The sequence below is a fragment of the Peromyscus maniculatus genome, chromosome 6 (assembly GCF_049852395.1).
Source record: "Peromyscus maniculatus bairdii isolate BWxNUB_F1_BW_parent chromosome 6, HU_Pman_BW_mat_3.1, whole genome shotgun sequence".
Lineage (NCBI taxonomy): Eukaryota > Metazoa > Chordata > Mammalia > Rodentia > Cricetidae > Peromyscus > Peromyscus maniculatus.
This window is the reverse complement of record NC_134857.1, coordinates 111,145,371-111,161,742: the sequence shown is the minus strand read 5'-3', so window position 1 is coordinate 111,161,742 and position 16,372 is coordinate 111,145,371. Positions and strand designations below refer to the sequence as shown.

The 16,372-nt window shown below is 45.7% G+C and overlaps 2 protein-coding genes across 6 annotated transcripts in view; one reads left to right on the top strand and one right to left on the bottom strand.

Annotated features, from left to right (window-relative positions):
* Sgms2 (sphingomyelin synthase 2) overlaps positions 1 to 16,372 on the top strand; it is an 86,937-nt gene that overhangs the window by 17,453 nt on the left and 53,112 nt on the right. The gene's annotated exons all lie outside the window — the stretch shown is intronic.
* Lef1 (lymphoid enhancer binding factor 1) overlaps positions 10,134 to 16,372 on the bottom strand; it is a 272,799-nt gene continuing 266,560 nt past the window's right edge. Inside the window, exon 12 of the mRNA XM_076574988.1 lies at positions 10,134 to 10,145. The gene's annotated coding sequence lies outside the window, so the exon portion shown is untranslated. The remainder of the gene's footprint in view (positions 10,146 to 16,372) is intronic.

Genomic DNA, 16,372 nt, shown 5'->3' with positions numbered 1-16,372 from the left:
AGGTCTTTCAAGATGAACTGTTTGTATTTGAAATTATAGTGTAGGGCTTGCGAGGAATTTTGAAAACTGCTGGGAAATAGCTTCGGGTACATGGCTGTCATTTCTGTAGATAGTTTCTGTGTGATAGTAGAGTATAAAATGTGGACTATTGTTGGGCGCCGGCACGCCTTTAATCCCAGCACTCGGGAGGCAGAGGCAGGCGGATCTCCGTGAGTTCAAGGCCAGCCTGGTCTACAGAGCGAGATCCAGGACAGGCACCAAAACTACACAGAGAAACCCTGTCTCGAAAAAACAACAACAACAACAAAAAAGAAAAAATGTGGACTATCTATTGAGAAGGAATATAGATTGCCAATTTTTTAAGAATTGATTAAAATACTCAATAATTTGTATCATTGTAGAAATGGGGACATGTAACCATAAAGAAGTGCCTACTCTTATGAAGACATGATTCTTCAATACCGAAAAGAGGGGGGAAAATGCAGTCTGTCATTTGAAATAGCACATGTTTAAATGGAATTTAGCTGTCTCAGACGCAGATTAAGTACTCATACTTACTTTGGCTGCTGATTTGTATAGCCACTGCTCTGGTTTGTTACCTGAGTTTTTGTTATGGTCAGAGCTTAAGCCCTTGTGCCCTGACTTACTGGGCTCTGCCACACATTCTCCCTCAGTATGCCCATCAGACAGACAAGTAATGGTGAAGAGCCGAGGAAGGGGTATTCTGTGTTGCCACCTTGCGGAGAAGACCAAATTAAGAGGTTCAGTGGCTATCCCGCCTCCCCCGGACTCCTTGCTCTGGGCCTTGACTTGAAGCTGAGGTTGAAATAGAAGACAGGGAGTGTCCATAACTAAGCTGTCCAGCTGCAGCCCAGCCCTGGTCACCCTTGTCCCAGAGTCAGTCTCTCCTGCAAGGTCCTCAGGCCACTGGTCAGAACTCTGTCCAGGAGGCAGGTTCCTGCTCTGGCTGGCACCAGCCTTCAGCCTTTTCTTCCTCTCAGCATGAGATTCCCGAGGAAATTCCAGCTTCTCGGAGACCATTGTGTCGATAGTCTGACAGCCCATGGGAGGGGCACAGTGTCTCTTGAACGGGTCATCACAATCTGATTTCTGATGGAGGCGGGTATCTGTAAGGATCACTGGCAGGTCATCAGGCTTGGTGGCAAGCACCTTTACCCGATGAGCCATATCGCCAGCCTTACAAGAACGTTCTTACTAGAGGCTGGGGGAATGTAGCCCAGCAACAGAGTACTCGCCTCACATGCACAAGGCGCTGGGTTCAGTACCTGGCACGCCCCACACAGACACATACCCACACACACCCAAGCAACCAGACAGAAAACTAAAATAAGCAAACAGCAACAATGTTCTTTCCAGATAGCCTGAGGTGCTGTTTTGGAAGCAAAGCGAGTCTTCTGAGGGTTGGTTTCATCCAGTTAATGTTTCAGGGCCCCCTTACAGGTCCATTGCTAAGCCCCCACCCCCAGCCCCACCCCTGTACACTTACATTGTTTACTGACTGAAGCTGCTCACTTCAGCAGGACTGAGGCAGACAGACCCTGCCACTGGGACCCGAAGCATCCCCTGCATGAGGTGTGTGTTGAATATGAAAACCTGCAGAAGGCAACATTGATGATACAGATACAGATCTAAAGTTGTCAAGCTATAACTTGGCCTTGACCACGGTGGTGATCTTATTAATGTTGGACTATATTTAGAAAGTGTGGTTAGAAGCCGTGAGTGCTTTGGATTATAAGGGCAACTCGCATCTGATAGTGTTTGAGTAAATTGCCATTGTTCTTCAAGAATGTAACTGGGGGCTGTTTTCCTTACTATTAAAGTATTGCTTTTCAGCTTAAGTCAGTGTTTATAATGTTCTGGTTTTATAAAAAATTACAGTCATAAGTATTTGCTGAGTTTACGGTCAATTCTGAATACATTAAGCACATTTATGGACTTTAATTTTAGGAGTAGTGTGGTTCCTTCTCTAGGTGTTGTGATCAACTACCTGTCAAATAGAACTTAAGGAAGGAAGGAAGGGAGGAAGAAAAGAAGCAAGAAAGGAAGGAAGCAAGGTTGGTTTTATTCAGGCTCATGGTTTTTTTTTTTTTTTTTTTTTTTTTTTTTTTTTGGTTTTTTCGAGACAGGGTTTCCCTGTGTAGCTTTGCGCCTTTCCTGGAGCTCACTTGGTAGCCCAGGCTGGCCTCGAACTCACAGAGATCCGCCTGGCTCTGCCTCCCGAGTGCTGGGATTAAAGGCGTGCGCCACCACGCCCGGCTCAGGCTCATGGTTTTAATGGTAGCTGGTTATTGTAGCTACAGTCAGGAGACATCTAGAGCTGAACTCTAATGCCAAGGAGTTCTCTGGGTTTGTCCACCATGGCAAGTGTATTTAGCTTTGTAAGAATTTGTCCAAAATGTCACCTAATGAGGATATATGGTTTTGTATTTTCAGCATCAATGTGTGAGAGAGCCAGGAACTTCTCATCCTCCCCAGAGTTTGGTGACGTTGGTTTTAGATGTTGGCTGGTCTGTTTTGTTGTCTTAAATGGCAGCCCCCAATGACATACAGTATTGAACATCGTTTACACTGCTTGGGTGCTATCTGGGTGTGTTCTCTGATGAAATACCTGTTCCGATGTTGTTCGGTGATTGGTTTTGGTTCTTCAGACATAGCCTTGCTCCATAGCCCAGGCTAAGCTCACACTCGCATGCATCCTTGAGTTTCAGCTTCCTGTGTGCTTAGATAACAGATTTGTACCACCACACCCAGCGGTGTTCAGATCTCCTGCACTTTTTAACTGGGCTCTTTGTTTTCTTAAGTTGTAAGAATTCTGTGCGTATTGCTAATTTTTTTTTATTAGATTTGTTTATTTTATATGTGAATGTTTTGGCTGCATGTATGTATATGTCCCTTGTGTGTGCTTGGTGCCAGTGGAGGTCAGAAGAAGGCATTGGGTCCCCCAAAGCCAGAGTTACCAATGGTTGTAAACCACCATGTGGGTGCTGGGAATGGAATCTGGATCCTCGGCAATGGCAGCAAGTGCTCTTAATCATTGAGCTGTCTTTCCTGTAGCTAGAGTTTTCCTGCCTGGCCCACAGTCAGGACAAATCTTTGTCACCCACCAGTCCCACAGCTGCTCGGACCCAACAAAGTAAACACAGAGACTTATATTGCTTACAAACTGTATGGCCGTGGCAGGCTTCTTGCTTACTGTTCTTATAGTTTAAATTAATCCATTTCCATAAATCTATACCTTGCCACGTGGCTCGTGGCTTACCGGCATCTTCACGTGCTGCTTGTCATGGCGGTGGCTGGCAGTGACTCCTTCTGCCTTCCTGTTCTTTCTTTTCTCCTCTCTGTTAGTCCCGCCTATACTTCCTGCCTAGGCCCTGGCCAATCAGTGTTTTATTTATTGACCAATCAGAGTAATTTGACATACAGACCATCCCACAGCACTTTCCAGTGTCTGTACTGGGGGTTTAAGTCCCTCTGCTAGTTACGTCTTTTGAAAGGAAGAATTTCCCCTCGCTTGTGAATTGTCCTAATTCTCTTAACTATCTTTTTGCAGACAGAAGTTAATTAAATCCAGCTTACCCACCATTTTCTTTAATTGTTTATGCTTTTGAAGTTGTATCTAAAATCTAAAATGTATCCATCCCATCGCCAGACACACGGTCACATAAATATTCTCCCGTTATCTTCTCCGTCAGCACCTATATGCTTCTGCAGTGTGATGCTCAGCGGCTGAAGCAGTTGGTTGGAGACTCTGCAGGATAAGAAATAAGGCTTTCACGATAGACTCATCCTCAGAGGGAGTGCTTCATTTCTGCAGATTTCCTTGAGTTCCTTCAACAGATGTTTCTAGACTGCAGGGCTGTGTGTTCATGGGCACAGTGTGCTCCCGTCACTCTCCGATGTGCCCATAACTTTTCAGTGATGAGGGTTCCATTGTCCTGCGCCATCCATTACAGCAGCCATAGTGACCATTGGGCACTTGAGATAAGGCCAGTGGGACCAAAGACATGAAGTAAGTTTCAGTTAATTCAGCAGCCTCGTGTAGCTTATGGCTGTCACAGTAAGCAGCATGGCAGCAGAAAGTTAGCACAGGTTAGAAAGGCTCCTAGTCCCCTCGGCTCCCCTGTCTCCTTCAGCGTCCTTGGTGAACCTCTAGGAGGTCAGGCAGAATCCTGGGTACTGGGTAAACAAGGTTGGACGTGCAGCAAGGTTAGGTTCTCTGAGACCTTCAGAATCCAAGTGGCTTTCTGAAGGTGACAGAGAACAGCGTCAGAGTCTAGGTCTTCTGATGGTAATAAAATATTCTCTGCCCCTACTGTTTCCCTTAGGAAACCCCTTTGGTGTTACCCCAACCCTCAGCATTCACCATTAGAAGGTGGCTCACCAATTAGTATGTTATTCCATGTCGCCAAAGTGTGATGACAGAAAATAAAGACTGGGAGGCCAGAGGTAGGGGGTTTGCATGTGTGAGCTTCTTGTGCAGTCCTTAGCACCACAGGAAGAGAGATGGCGAGGGTGGGTGTGAACAGATGGTCTACCTTTGCTGGAAAGAGCCCACATGCGCACATTTCTTTGCTCATTTGGAACTGTGATCGTTTACTGTCTGCAAACTTTAAACAAAGATGAATACAGATCTTCTTTACTTTGTCCTATGACAAGTGTTAGACACTTTAGAGAGGTGAGATGAAGCCGCGGGGCATTTTCCATGGGCAAAATCTCATGCCTGTCCCAATGGAGTCTTTATTATCAGATAAAGATTGTTGGAAAATAGTATTCTTGAGGATTGTTGGAAAATGATATTTTTGACATCACACAAAGAAACACCAGAACACAGCAAAAGTAACCCAGCAAGGCAATTTCTTTTTGTAGAAAGGGTACATACACCACAGCCCTGTTTGGGCTAGCAAGCACATGGGAGTTGGCAGAGGGAATTCACTTCATTTTTATTCTAATGTAGGTGGAGGCTGTGTCTCTGATGCTGAGGGCTCATTCATAATTATGCAAAGGAGGTGAAGAAAGGGGGAAGGGCCAGGCTGCTCTGGGTCATCAAGTTCCTGGGAATAAAGCAGAAGGCCTTTATGCAAATGAAAGTTTAACCAGGTGGGTAGGGGTGAAAGACACACACACACACACACACACACACACACACACACACACACACACGTCCCAAGGTGGGGAAGATGTGTGGAGTATCGATCTTTGGTGGATTCGCCACATTTGATGAGCTGTTTCTCACAAGATAGCATCCAAGATGACTGAAGTCCGTTCACTGATCATGACGTCACTTAATGGGTCTGGCAGGAATGACGTCAAGAGACCACGTGGTCTCAAACTGACAACCAGACTACTGAAACAATGGACCCAAAGAATGGGATTTCTCCAGGAAGCTCAGTGCTGGGAGAAGGAAAAGGCCCAGCCAGAGGGGAGCGCTATCCCCCCGAAAGTCATTTCCCCCAGCTCTAACAACTTCTCAGACCACATTATAGAATGAGCCTGAAGTTCAAACAATGAGAGGTGGTGGGTGGGTGGGAGCACACCTTGACTGAGACATCTTAGATTTGCAAGTCCTCTATCTAAACGTCAACCTCACTTCAGGAGCCTAAAGACAAAATTGGGGGGAGGGTGGGTTCCACTGGTTCTCTTTGTCCCTCCTCCCAATGTGGCCTTACTGAGGAAATCTCCTTTTTCTGCTTTCTACTGTTTTGTAGATGATGATTTTTTTTAAAAAACTAATCGATTATCTGTGTGCATGTGTGTGTGTCTGCATGAGTTTATGTGCACCATGTGCGTGCAGGATCCCCCAGAGGGTGGTGTAGCTCTCCTGGCACTGGAGTTGCGGGCAGTTGTGAGCTGCCCGATGGAGATGCTGGGAACAGCCCAGGTACTCTACCAGAGCAGTAAGCTTTACCAGCTGAGCCGTCGCTCCAGCCCCTCTCTGCTTTCCTGATTATTTTAATTGGCTTACTGAGGGCAGATTACAAGTTGTAACCCCCAGTTAAATAACGGTCTCAACCTTACCTCCTTTCACCGGCCCTTCTCAGACCTAAGGGGTAGGGTAGGGCCTGGCTGTGTATGAATGACTTGGGGGCTCAGGGCAAAAGCAGTGGTCTGATTTATGCCATCTTTGTGACAGCCCAGTTATGTCCAGTCACCATTGGGACAGCCCGTTGGAACTTGAGGGGTACCTCAGCTCCACCAGCAGGTCTTCTTCACATCCTGATGAGCCTGCCCACCCCTAAGCGGTCATAGCGCCAGGCTGCTGAGTGCATTACACTGTCTTCCTTTTTTTTATCTTACTCAAGATTCCGTTGCAAGAACTTCAGCTACCCCTAACTCAACTTCTGTTTTTCTTCTTCCCTTTTCCCCCAGTTATTCCTGGTATTCAAATTCTTATTTCCTGGTGGACAGCAAATAACTCTAAGGTCCGGAGAGCTCAATTTCTTGACTTGCATTTTGTTCTCTGACACACATCCTTCCTCCAGAACTTAGGACGTGGAAGAGTTTTCTGTGTGAAGTAAGTTGATGTAAATCTGCCATGATGCAGTTTGTTCTGGGACGCCTCTGAAGGCATGTTGGAGCCTTGGAGGGCATAGATGTCTGAGATGGATGTTGCTAAAGCTCTGTTAATGCTGTCATTTACAAGACAGGCTACAAGAACAAAGACCAAACTAAAGCACTCTCTCCAGAAGCAGCAAACTGCTGTAAAGTACCCAGAAGGCCAGAGCAGGGAACACCTCGGAAACCTCGCAAGCATAAACAACAGAACAGGGCTGGGACTGGGACGGGGGGGGGGGGGGGGGGGGGGGGGGGGGGGGGGGGGTGAGTAGCTACAGGAAATGGATTGCTCACCGAGTCACTGCTGCAGGTACAGCTGGGGAGCAGGACTCCAGCTCTTATCTTCTTGAAGGACTGGATTCCGTCAAGAGGCAGTTTGACGGAAGTTTGTGTAGCGAAGGAGAGGTTAAGAGGAGAAGCAGAGCACTCCAAAGAGAGCGAGCCATGGACTACCCAAGATAGCAACCCAGTGGGTTCTTCCTGAGGACTCGAAGGTTTTATGAATGTGCCTGAGGTGAGTGTTAGAGCATCCAGGCCCTTAAGGCCCTAAGCACACAGCTCCTGGGAAGTCCTCCCAACTCCTACTGTCACCGGTCAAGGCCACTTGAATTATAGCCACACATTAGTCTCTCCTCTTATCTGCTCAGCTCGGCTATCGTACCCAGCTGCTAGCCCTTCTGTTTACCTTCCTCTGTTTTACCATTTAATACCCTCCCTGTTTTAACATTTGTTTTTACTGTAATTTGATTGCCAGGGAGAGAGACCTCCATAATGAATGGGAATCTAGAGCCCTCTTTCTTGGTGAGGACAGTGTTAACCCTGCTGAGATGCTTCGCAGCTGTTCACCACACTTATTTACCTACTGGGGTACATACACTACAGGATCCCGTGACCCTCCATTCCAGATTCGCTGGCATCACTCTGTCCCCCACCAAAGGTCTCCTCTACCTGAGCAGAGGGGGCCTTCACATAGCTCCACCTACAGGCTAAATCAGCTCCACCCACAGACTAAATTTGTTTCTCTCTTCATATTTAGTAATTCTTTCTTGATTCATTTTTATTCTGAGCTTCATTTCTCTTTTCTGTTTTGATTTTTAAAGGCAGGATTATATAGCCCAGGCTAGCCTTGAGTTTACTGTGTAGCAGAGGTTGGCCTTTTAACCTTGAACTCCTGGTCCTTCCGCCTCTACCTTCCGAGTGCTAAGATGGCGGGCGTGCGCCGCTGTGCCCAGTTTCACCTCTGTTTTCAAAGATGGGATTTATTTTTATTCAAGTAAGAGTAGTAATCGTAGTAAATATGTGAGTTGTACTTTAAATCTATCCAACTATATAATTAAGCTATATTTAATCAGAGATGTAGGCCATCTTGCTACTTGGTGGCATGACCACAAGTGGCATCTTGCTTTAAAGAAAGCTTTTAATAAACTATGACTGAATAATTTTATTTCTTCACCAACACCCATCCCCTAATATATGATGAACACAAGGAAAAATGAGGCTTACTGTTTCTGTCCTCCGTGTATGATGATAATTAGGTAGGCTTATCATAGTACACTTCTTGTTATAGAAGCTGCTTTTTGGAAATCTGTCTGGGAAAATTTTGGCCAATCTTCTTTTTTTTTTTTTTTTTTTTTTTTGGTTTTCAAGCTCTGCCTCCCATGTGCTGGGATTAAAGGCATGCACTACCACTGCCCGTATTTCTTATTCTTTTCTTTTTCTTACTTTTCTTCTTTTGTGGATGTGTTGAGTATTGTTTTATTTTTTCTTAATCATTTATTTTTATTTTATGCGTATCAGTGTTTAGCCTGCATGTATGTCTGTGTAAAGGTGTCAGATCTTGGAGTTAGAGACAGTGGTGAGCTGCCGTGTGGTTAAAGGGCACTTGTTGCTCTTGCAGAGGACCCAGGTTCAATTTCCATCATGGCTCATAACCATCCAGTTCGTAATAACTCCAGTTCCAGGGACTCTGAAGTCCTCTTCTGATCAGCACAGGCACCAGGCACGCATGTGGTGCGCATACGTACATGCAGGCAGAACACTCAAGTCCACACAATAAAATAAAATAACTAAATCTAAAACAAGGAAAGGGAGCAGGGTGAGGGAAACACCTACCACGGTTCTGTGGCCATGAACCTCTTACACCTCGCAATGATACATGGTAGAGGAGTATTTAATTATTCCATTCTGTTTACCACATAGCAGTGTCTTAACTATTCCACACTGAAGTTTTGGGATTTTCATTGTTATTAACAGTGTCCTGGTTAATATGTTCAGGTACATTTTGTTCATATTTGTAAAATCTGAGACTTGTTTTATTTTCCAGCTGTATAGCAGTATGATAATTTTGGTTTTTTTAAGGCTACTTAATAAGTGAAAAAATAGTAATTTTTAAAATTTGCATTTCTTGGCTCACTAGTCAAGTTAAATACTTTTTTCAGTTCCAGTGTTGAAATATGAAGGTTTTTTTTTTCCTGTCTTTTATGAACATTTACAGGCATTTGTTAAAATTAAAAGTGGTTTAATTTTCACTGGTATACTGTGGGACATTTTTGCGGCTTCTATTTTTTTCCCCCTCCATTTTAGAAGTTTGGATGTAGCAACAGTGAGACAGCTCTGTGTCGTGGAGGAGAGAGCCCGATTGAGCCAGGGAAGAGGCACAGACACGGGAACGCTGGGGTTGTAAGGCCTGGGCTTGCAGTCCCTCTGAAAACTCTCCCTGGGCTTTAAAAATGAAGAGATGAGTGGCCTCCTGTTCCTGGGATGGTCCAGATGCAGTCGGAAGGAGGGAGTACAGGGTGGCCTTCCAAGATACGTTAAATTCCAGAGTCTGTAACCAGGAAACACTGAGTTCTTTATTCAGTTTTGCTCCATCACACCTGTCTGTGTTAGTGACTCATCCTTCCTCTTCTTCCTTTTTTCTTATCTTTTCTTAATGAAACAAAGAGAGAGAGAGAGAGAGAGAGAGAGAGAGAGAGAGAGAATGAGAAAGAAAGAAAGAAAGAAAGAAAGAAAGAAAGAAAGAAAGAAAGAAAGAAAGAAAGAAAGAAAGAAAGAAAGAAAGAAAGAAAGAAAGAAAGAAAGAAAGAAAGAAAGAAAGAAAGAAAGAAAGAAAGAAAGAAAGAAAGAAAGAAAGAAAGAAAGAAAGAAAGAAAGAAAGAAAGAAATCAAGGTCTTATTATGGAGCCCTGCCTACAATTCACTATGTAGACCAAGCTGGCCTTGCACTCAGGAGGCAGAGGCAGGCGGATCTCTGTGTTGAAGGCTAGCCTGGTCTACAGAGTGAGTTTCAGGACAAAAAAGGTGTGCGCCACCGTGCCCAGCTCTGCCCTTCTTTCACGTCTACCTGTAGGCACATCCCTATACTCTGCCCTGAAGGTTCTCAGTGTCACACTTACCCTGTCACACTTCTGAACAGTAAAAGGCTGTCACCTCTCCTTTTCTACTCTTTTTTTCCTTTTGGTTTTTCGAGACAGGGTTTCCCTGTGTAGTTTTGGTACATGTCCTGGATCTTGCTCTGTAGACCAGGCTGGCCTCGAACTCACAGAGATCCACCTGGCTCTGCCTCCCGAGAGCTGGGATTAAAGAAGGCGTGCGCCACCACTGCCTGGCTTCCTTTTCTACTCTTAACCTCAATGATCTCTTTTGCAAGGAACTGACACTTTTTCTTCATTTTACTGAGACAGAGTCTCCCTTTGTGGCCAACTCTTGTGAGTGACACCCTTGCTCGTGTCTCAAGTGCTGGGGTTACAGGCATATGCCACCAAGCCCATTTTTAAACATGTGACTCCTAGCATGAGTTAGTGAACAAATACTTAGATATAACCATCAACTCTGCCAGGCCTTGCATCTAAAAGGCAGTTAAAAGCCTAACAGTGGCTCTTCCCTCATGGCGCTTACAGCCTCACGGAAAGGAAATAAATCAGTCTTGTCTACCAGTTGACTAGATAATTGCTAGTCGAGAACTACACTGATGGAGAAGAAAATGCAGGGTAGGGTGGAACAAACGCAAGGGCTCCCAGAAGGCCGCTTTAAGGAAGGCAGTTTGTCCGGGGATGTGCAGGGTTAATTTAGAACGGCGTCCCCATTGCCGACTGCCGCACATTGTACTTGCGAACTGCAAGTACAATACTGTGGCCTGCTTTCTATAGCAGTATACAACATGGGCTCACATGAAGTAAGCGTCCATTGACACCCCAGCAGTGTTTACCATCAACACTTTCAGAATAACTAGGAGAGGGTTGGGATGTTTCTGAACACACACACACACACACACACACACACACACACACACACACACACACAGAGAGAGAGAGAGAGAGAGAGAGAGAGAGAGAGAAAGAGAGAGAGAGAAAGGGAGAAGGGGACAGGGATTCTGACTAGCCTGGTTTGATCATTGCACACTATCCATATGTATTGAAATACCACACCGTGTTAAAAAAAAATATGTTCAGTCATTATGTTGTAGTTAAATAGAGAAATTAACATCATTTTACCTTAAGAAAAAAAAAATCTTAAATAGCCTCCAGAGCTTATTCACCTAAACTGGGGAAGGCTGACAGACTGGGAGGTGGGCTTACTCCCAACTCTGTGAAGTAGTCATGGGGTTTTGTTATGTCCAGATCTTGGGGACCCCCAAAAGACCACCACAGAGACTGAATCCCATATGTGAAAGCAAAGAGCCTTTATTTTCAAGCTCCGAGCTTGGTCTCTCTGTCTGTCTGATGCAGCAGTGAGAGCAGAGAGCCCTGAGCTCAGGTGGGATAGAGTTTTTATCATAGCAGAGGTTGGGGTGAGGGAATTTCCAGGGTTCAGGACCTTGACTGGCTGACAATTGTCTAGGGGTATCTGTAAAATAGAAATAGGTGTGTGCTAGACTCAGGGCCATCTAGCCATCTTATCCAACCTTATCTAATGGTTGGAATGTTTGGGATGTCAGATGCTTCCCCTTAAATGTAGGGCCTTACCTGGCTGGGGTCAGCTTATAGCTTTTCCTGGGTCTGGGTGTTGCCTGCCAGTAAGAAGCTGTCTGGGCCTCTAAGCCTGTCATGGCAGCTATATGGTCAAGCTGTTTTGGGCCCCCCACAGTTTCGACATGTCATGGTGTCCATACACATACAGTTTGGGGGTGTCTGAGGGAAGACATTCCCTGTCTTAGTTAGGGTTCTGTTGCTGAAAGGATTTATTTCAGTTTATAACTCTTAGGTCACTCTCCATTGCTGAGGGAAGTCAGGGCAGGAACTTGGAGACAGGAGCTGATGCAGAGGCCATGGAGGAGTGTTGCAGACAGGCTTGCTCCCCATGGCTTGCTTAGCCTGCTGTCTTATAGAACCCAGGACCACCACCCCACAGGTGGCACTGCCCACATCAATCATCACTTTTAAAATACGCACCACAGACCTGCCCACAGGCCAGTCTGGTGGGCACATTTCCTCAGATCAAAATGACTACTCTAGCTTGTATCAAATTGATATAAAATTAGCCAGCGCAAATCCCTTTTTAAAAGCTGAGGTTTTTTTTTTTCTCTAATGATTACTGGAAGAAATTAACAGAAAACGCACCTATCATCTGGTTTACAGTAAAGTATGTTTTAACCACAAGAGCTTAGAGCCCAAGTGACCATGACCGTGACAAGTAGGAATACGCTTCTGAGTCCTTCCGTCCCGAGATGCTTCTTTTCCAGAGGGTGCCTCTCCAATCCATTAGATCCGGATCTAGAGCACTCCACTGCATCGAGACACGGAGTGTTTTCCCATGGCTGTATTTCCACCATCTCCCCATCTTTGGGGACTTGTCCCTCTAATGTAGTACCATCTGCTTCTGCTCTGGCTGTGCAGGAACAAAGCTGTGGGAATGGAGGTGAGGATGGGCTGGATTCCCTGTGTAGTGCTGAGTATGACTGCCCTTGGCTTCTCCTTCATCAAAATGAAAACTACGATGGTGTCTTAACATGGCCACGTGGTCTTCACTGTTACTCGCACCTCTCGCGTTGAGATCTGCAGGAACGTGTTAAACCCAAGTGTAGACAGGGCTCCTCTGAACTGTATAGAGATAGTCACACAGCTCAACTGGATCTCTCTCGATATCTGTGTTTGAAAAACTGTTTTGGTTTTTGCCAATAGAAACAGAAGAGCCGAGAGTCCAAATTGTAGCCATTTTGTAAGACTTTAGGAGTAAACTGCCTTGGGACTCTTTATATTTGATTTTATTCATTTGCCGGATGCATATGATCCTTAGAACATGCTCAATGCTATCCCCTTAATACGAGATTCTCCCCTTAAAAGAAATCACTGAAGGGCCTTGTCAAGTGTTGATGGAGGAGGACACTAAATCCAGGGAGGCCCATGGCCATAGCTTTGCCTTCTCAGACTCGGATCCCCCTGCACTGCCTATGTGAGCCACACTCCTGTTCTCTGTCCGACCAGCTCAGTTTCTACATTCCTACTTGGTAAAAGTTCTTTACTGATTTGAGTTCCAGAACCTACCTTAGTCCTGTGTGAAGTTGACTGTGGCACATTGTCTTCAAAAGAAAACAAGTCTCCAAGTTCTGTGACACTGTGTCTTTTCTCACTGTGACAGTGTACATTGGGATGGACATGATTTTGGTCCGGATCCACACACCCAGTTTGACTAGACAGTGTCGTGCTTAGCTGTGTTGTTGAACAGAATCTGATAATAATCTGTTGAACTAGCTGATAATGTTACTCCTAGCAAATACTGTATTATACACACTTTTAATTACGGACTGACTGTTTTGTCCACAGCACAAGAGCAATCATTCACTTTTGTTTGACTTACCTTTGCTGCCTAAGAAATAAAATGCACTGTGTATCGTATCTGCACCCTAGAAATCTCTGTGAAGTGTGAGGAACCTCTGAAGGGTTGAAAGTGGAAGCCTGAATTTTTAGAAAGATCAGTGTGGACTTGGGAGTCAAGAAGGCCCAGTGTAACTGTGGTGAATGGCCTGGTATAACTGTGGTGAGGGCCTGGTGTGGCTCTGCCGAGGGCCTGGTGTAACTGTGGTGATGGCCTGGTGTAACTGTGGTGAGGGCCTGGTGTGGCTCTGCTGAGGGCCTGGTATAACTGTGGTGAGGGCCTGGTGTGGCTCTGCCGAGGGCCTGGTGTGGCTCTGCCGAGGGCCTGGTGTGGCTCTGCCGAGGGCCTGGTGTGGCTCTGCCGAGGGCCTGGTGTGGCTCTGCCGAGGGCCTGGTGTGGCTCTGCCGAGGGCCTGGTGTGGCTCTGCCGAGGGCCTGGTGTGGCTCTGTGGTGAGGGCCTGGTGTAAATATGTAGGTACCCGAACTCTGTAAGGTCTTACTTTACCCTCAAGTGAATCTTCAGCTCTTTCAGGTAAGTGGCCAATCCCTGACTCATTGATGTTTCAAATGACAGAAAGGGACAGAGCAGCCGGCACCGGAACTTGTTTGTGTTACTACTCCAATGGAGCACCCAGTTGTCTGCTCCAGCTGAGCCTTAGGAACAGCTTGTGGCTAAGACCCTCTGGTCTCAGCCAGTTCTGCACAAAGGCCCTGCAACGCCTTGAAGCTCAGCTCCCTGCCTGGATGTCTTTGAAATGAGGGGTAATTCTGTTCTTGAAAGTAAAAATCGGTACAGACATCTTTTTGTTTGCTGTCTGGAGCTTTGGGCACAGATCCCCTGCCTCTGCCTCTGCCTCTGCCTCTGCCTCTGCCTCTGCCTCTGCCTCTGCCTCTGCCTCTGCCTCTGCCTCTGCCTCTGCCTCTGCCTCTGCCTCTGCCTCTGCCTCTGCCTCTGCCTCTGCCTCTGCCTCTGCCTCTGCCTCTGCCTCTGCCTCTGCCTCCTCAGGGCTGGGATGAAAGGCATGTACCACCTGTGTGGTTTTTATTGCTACAAATATGTAGTATTGACCTGGGAGGGGGATGGAATTCAGCCCTCACTGGGCCGTGTAATCAGAAGGTAAGGTAACACTATCTTCTTGGGGCTAGAGCGATGTCTCAGTGGTTAAGAGCACTCACTGGCTGCTCTTCCAGAGGACCTGGGTTTGATTCCCAGCACCTACCTTGTGGCTCACAACCTTCTATAACTCTAGTTCCAGACTTGATGTCCTCTTCTGGCCTTCACACAGTGCACAGACAGACATGCAGACAAAACGCCCACACTTTAAAAAACAAATTAGCAACAAGAAAAGTCATTAAAGGTTTTTTTTTTTTTCTCATTAGTTAAGGTTCCCTGTCCTACACAACATTCTGTAGGCTGGTTTGTCTTCTGTAAAACTCAGAATCATTCTAGGAATGTTGCTAGGGTTAGAATACCCATACTGCACTGAGATTAGGAATGTAAGTATTTCTGAATACGACAGTGCTACTTTTCTATCTGAATGCTAGCGTCTGTCTGTCCCATGGAAGCTGGATAAAGAAAAGAATCCATCTATTCTAGAGACCCTTCCTGAGCAGCGTCCGTTTGCCAGGCGGTGAATAAGGCAGGGAACAAAACAAAAAGCTCCTGTGTTGCCTCCATCCCCAGCTGGGAGCAGGGAGGCACAGAGTTGGTGCTGCAGCCTCAGGTATCCGGGGAACAGTCCCTTCAACATGGCAGGTGAACCAGATGGAGAAGGAAGGGGTTGTTGGCATCTGCTTTGGAAAATAATGCATTCCTGTGCTCTCAACACTGCAGGGTTTCAGAAGTTCATTAAAACAACAAGCAGAAAGACGGGGCTGCACTGAAACAATGTGGGCTGACAAAAGAAAGGTTACCTTTCAAGTATACTATTTTCATTCCTTTTTGGGGGTGGGATTCACAGAATTTGCCTCAAGTTTGCCTCTGCCTCGGCCTCTGTTGTCAGTGTCGTCAACATCCTTTCTAGAATGCCTGAACAAGCAAATGAATTTAAATTTACCTCCTTCATAACATAAAAAATGTGTGGTAGATAGAGCATACTATACTGTAACTTTCTCCTAACTATATGTGGAGTGAGTTTGACAGTTTTTTGTTGTTGTTTTGGGGTTTTTTTTGTTTGTTTGTTTTTGTTTTTTTTTGAGACAGGGTTTCTGTGTAGCTTTGGAGCCTGTCCTGAAACTCACTCTGTAGCCCAGGCTGGCCTTGAACTCACAGAGATTCCCTTGCCTCTGCCTTCTGAGTACTGGGATTAAAGGCATGCGCCACCACTGCCCGGCTTTTTTAACGGGTTTAACCTGCCCCTGGGGTGTGTGTATATGTGTGTTTTACCTTATCTCTACTAGGGATTTGTGAGAGTATCTGGTAGTACAATCAATTAGTGATTTCTCAAACTTACTTCAGTTTAGGAGTACTGTTTATTCAGTTTCCAGTGGCGTTTTAAAAAGAAAATGCTTGGATAAGGAAGCAAGACTAGAACTATGCTTTTAAAACCATACATGCTGCCAGAGGGTAATTTTTAAAAAGAGAAGTGTAATATATACAGACTGAGTAGATTATATATTTAGTTGTGTGTGTGTGTGTGTGTGCACACATGAGTGCCATATGGGTGTGGGTACCTTTGGTGTCAGATCCCTTTGAGTGGAGGTATAGGGAGTTGCCATATATCCATCATGGATGCTGGGAACCCAACTTGGCTCCTCTCCAGCCCATTGAGGGGGTTTGGTTTTTTTGTTTTTTTTTTTTCTTTGTGTTTTAGATTTTTAAATTTTATTATATATGAATGAGTGTTAGGAGTGTTTTGCCTCTTTGTATGTGTACCATATGTGTGCCTGGTACCCATGGAGGTCAGAAAAGGCCATTGGCGTCCCTGGAACTGTAGTTACAGATGGTTATGAGCAGCTACATGGGTGCTGGGAGCCAAGCCTTGGT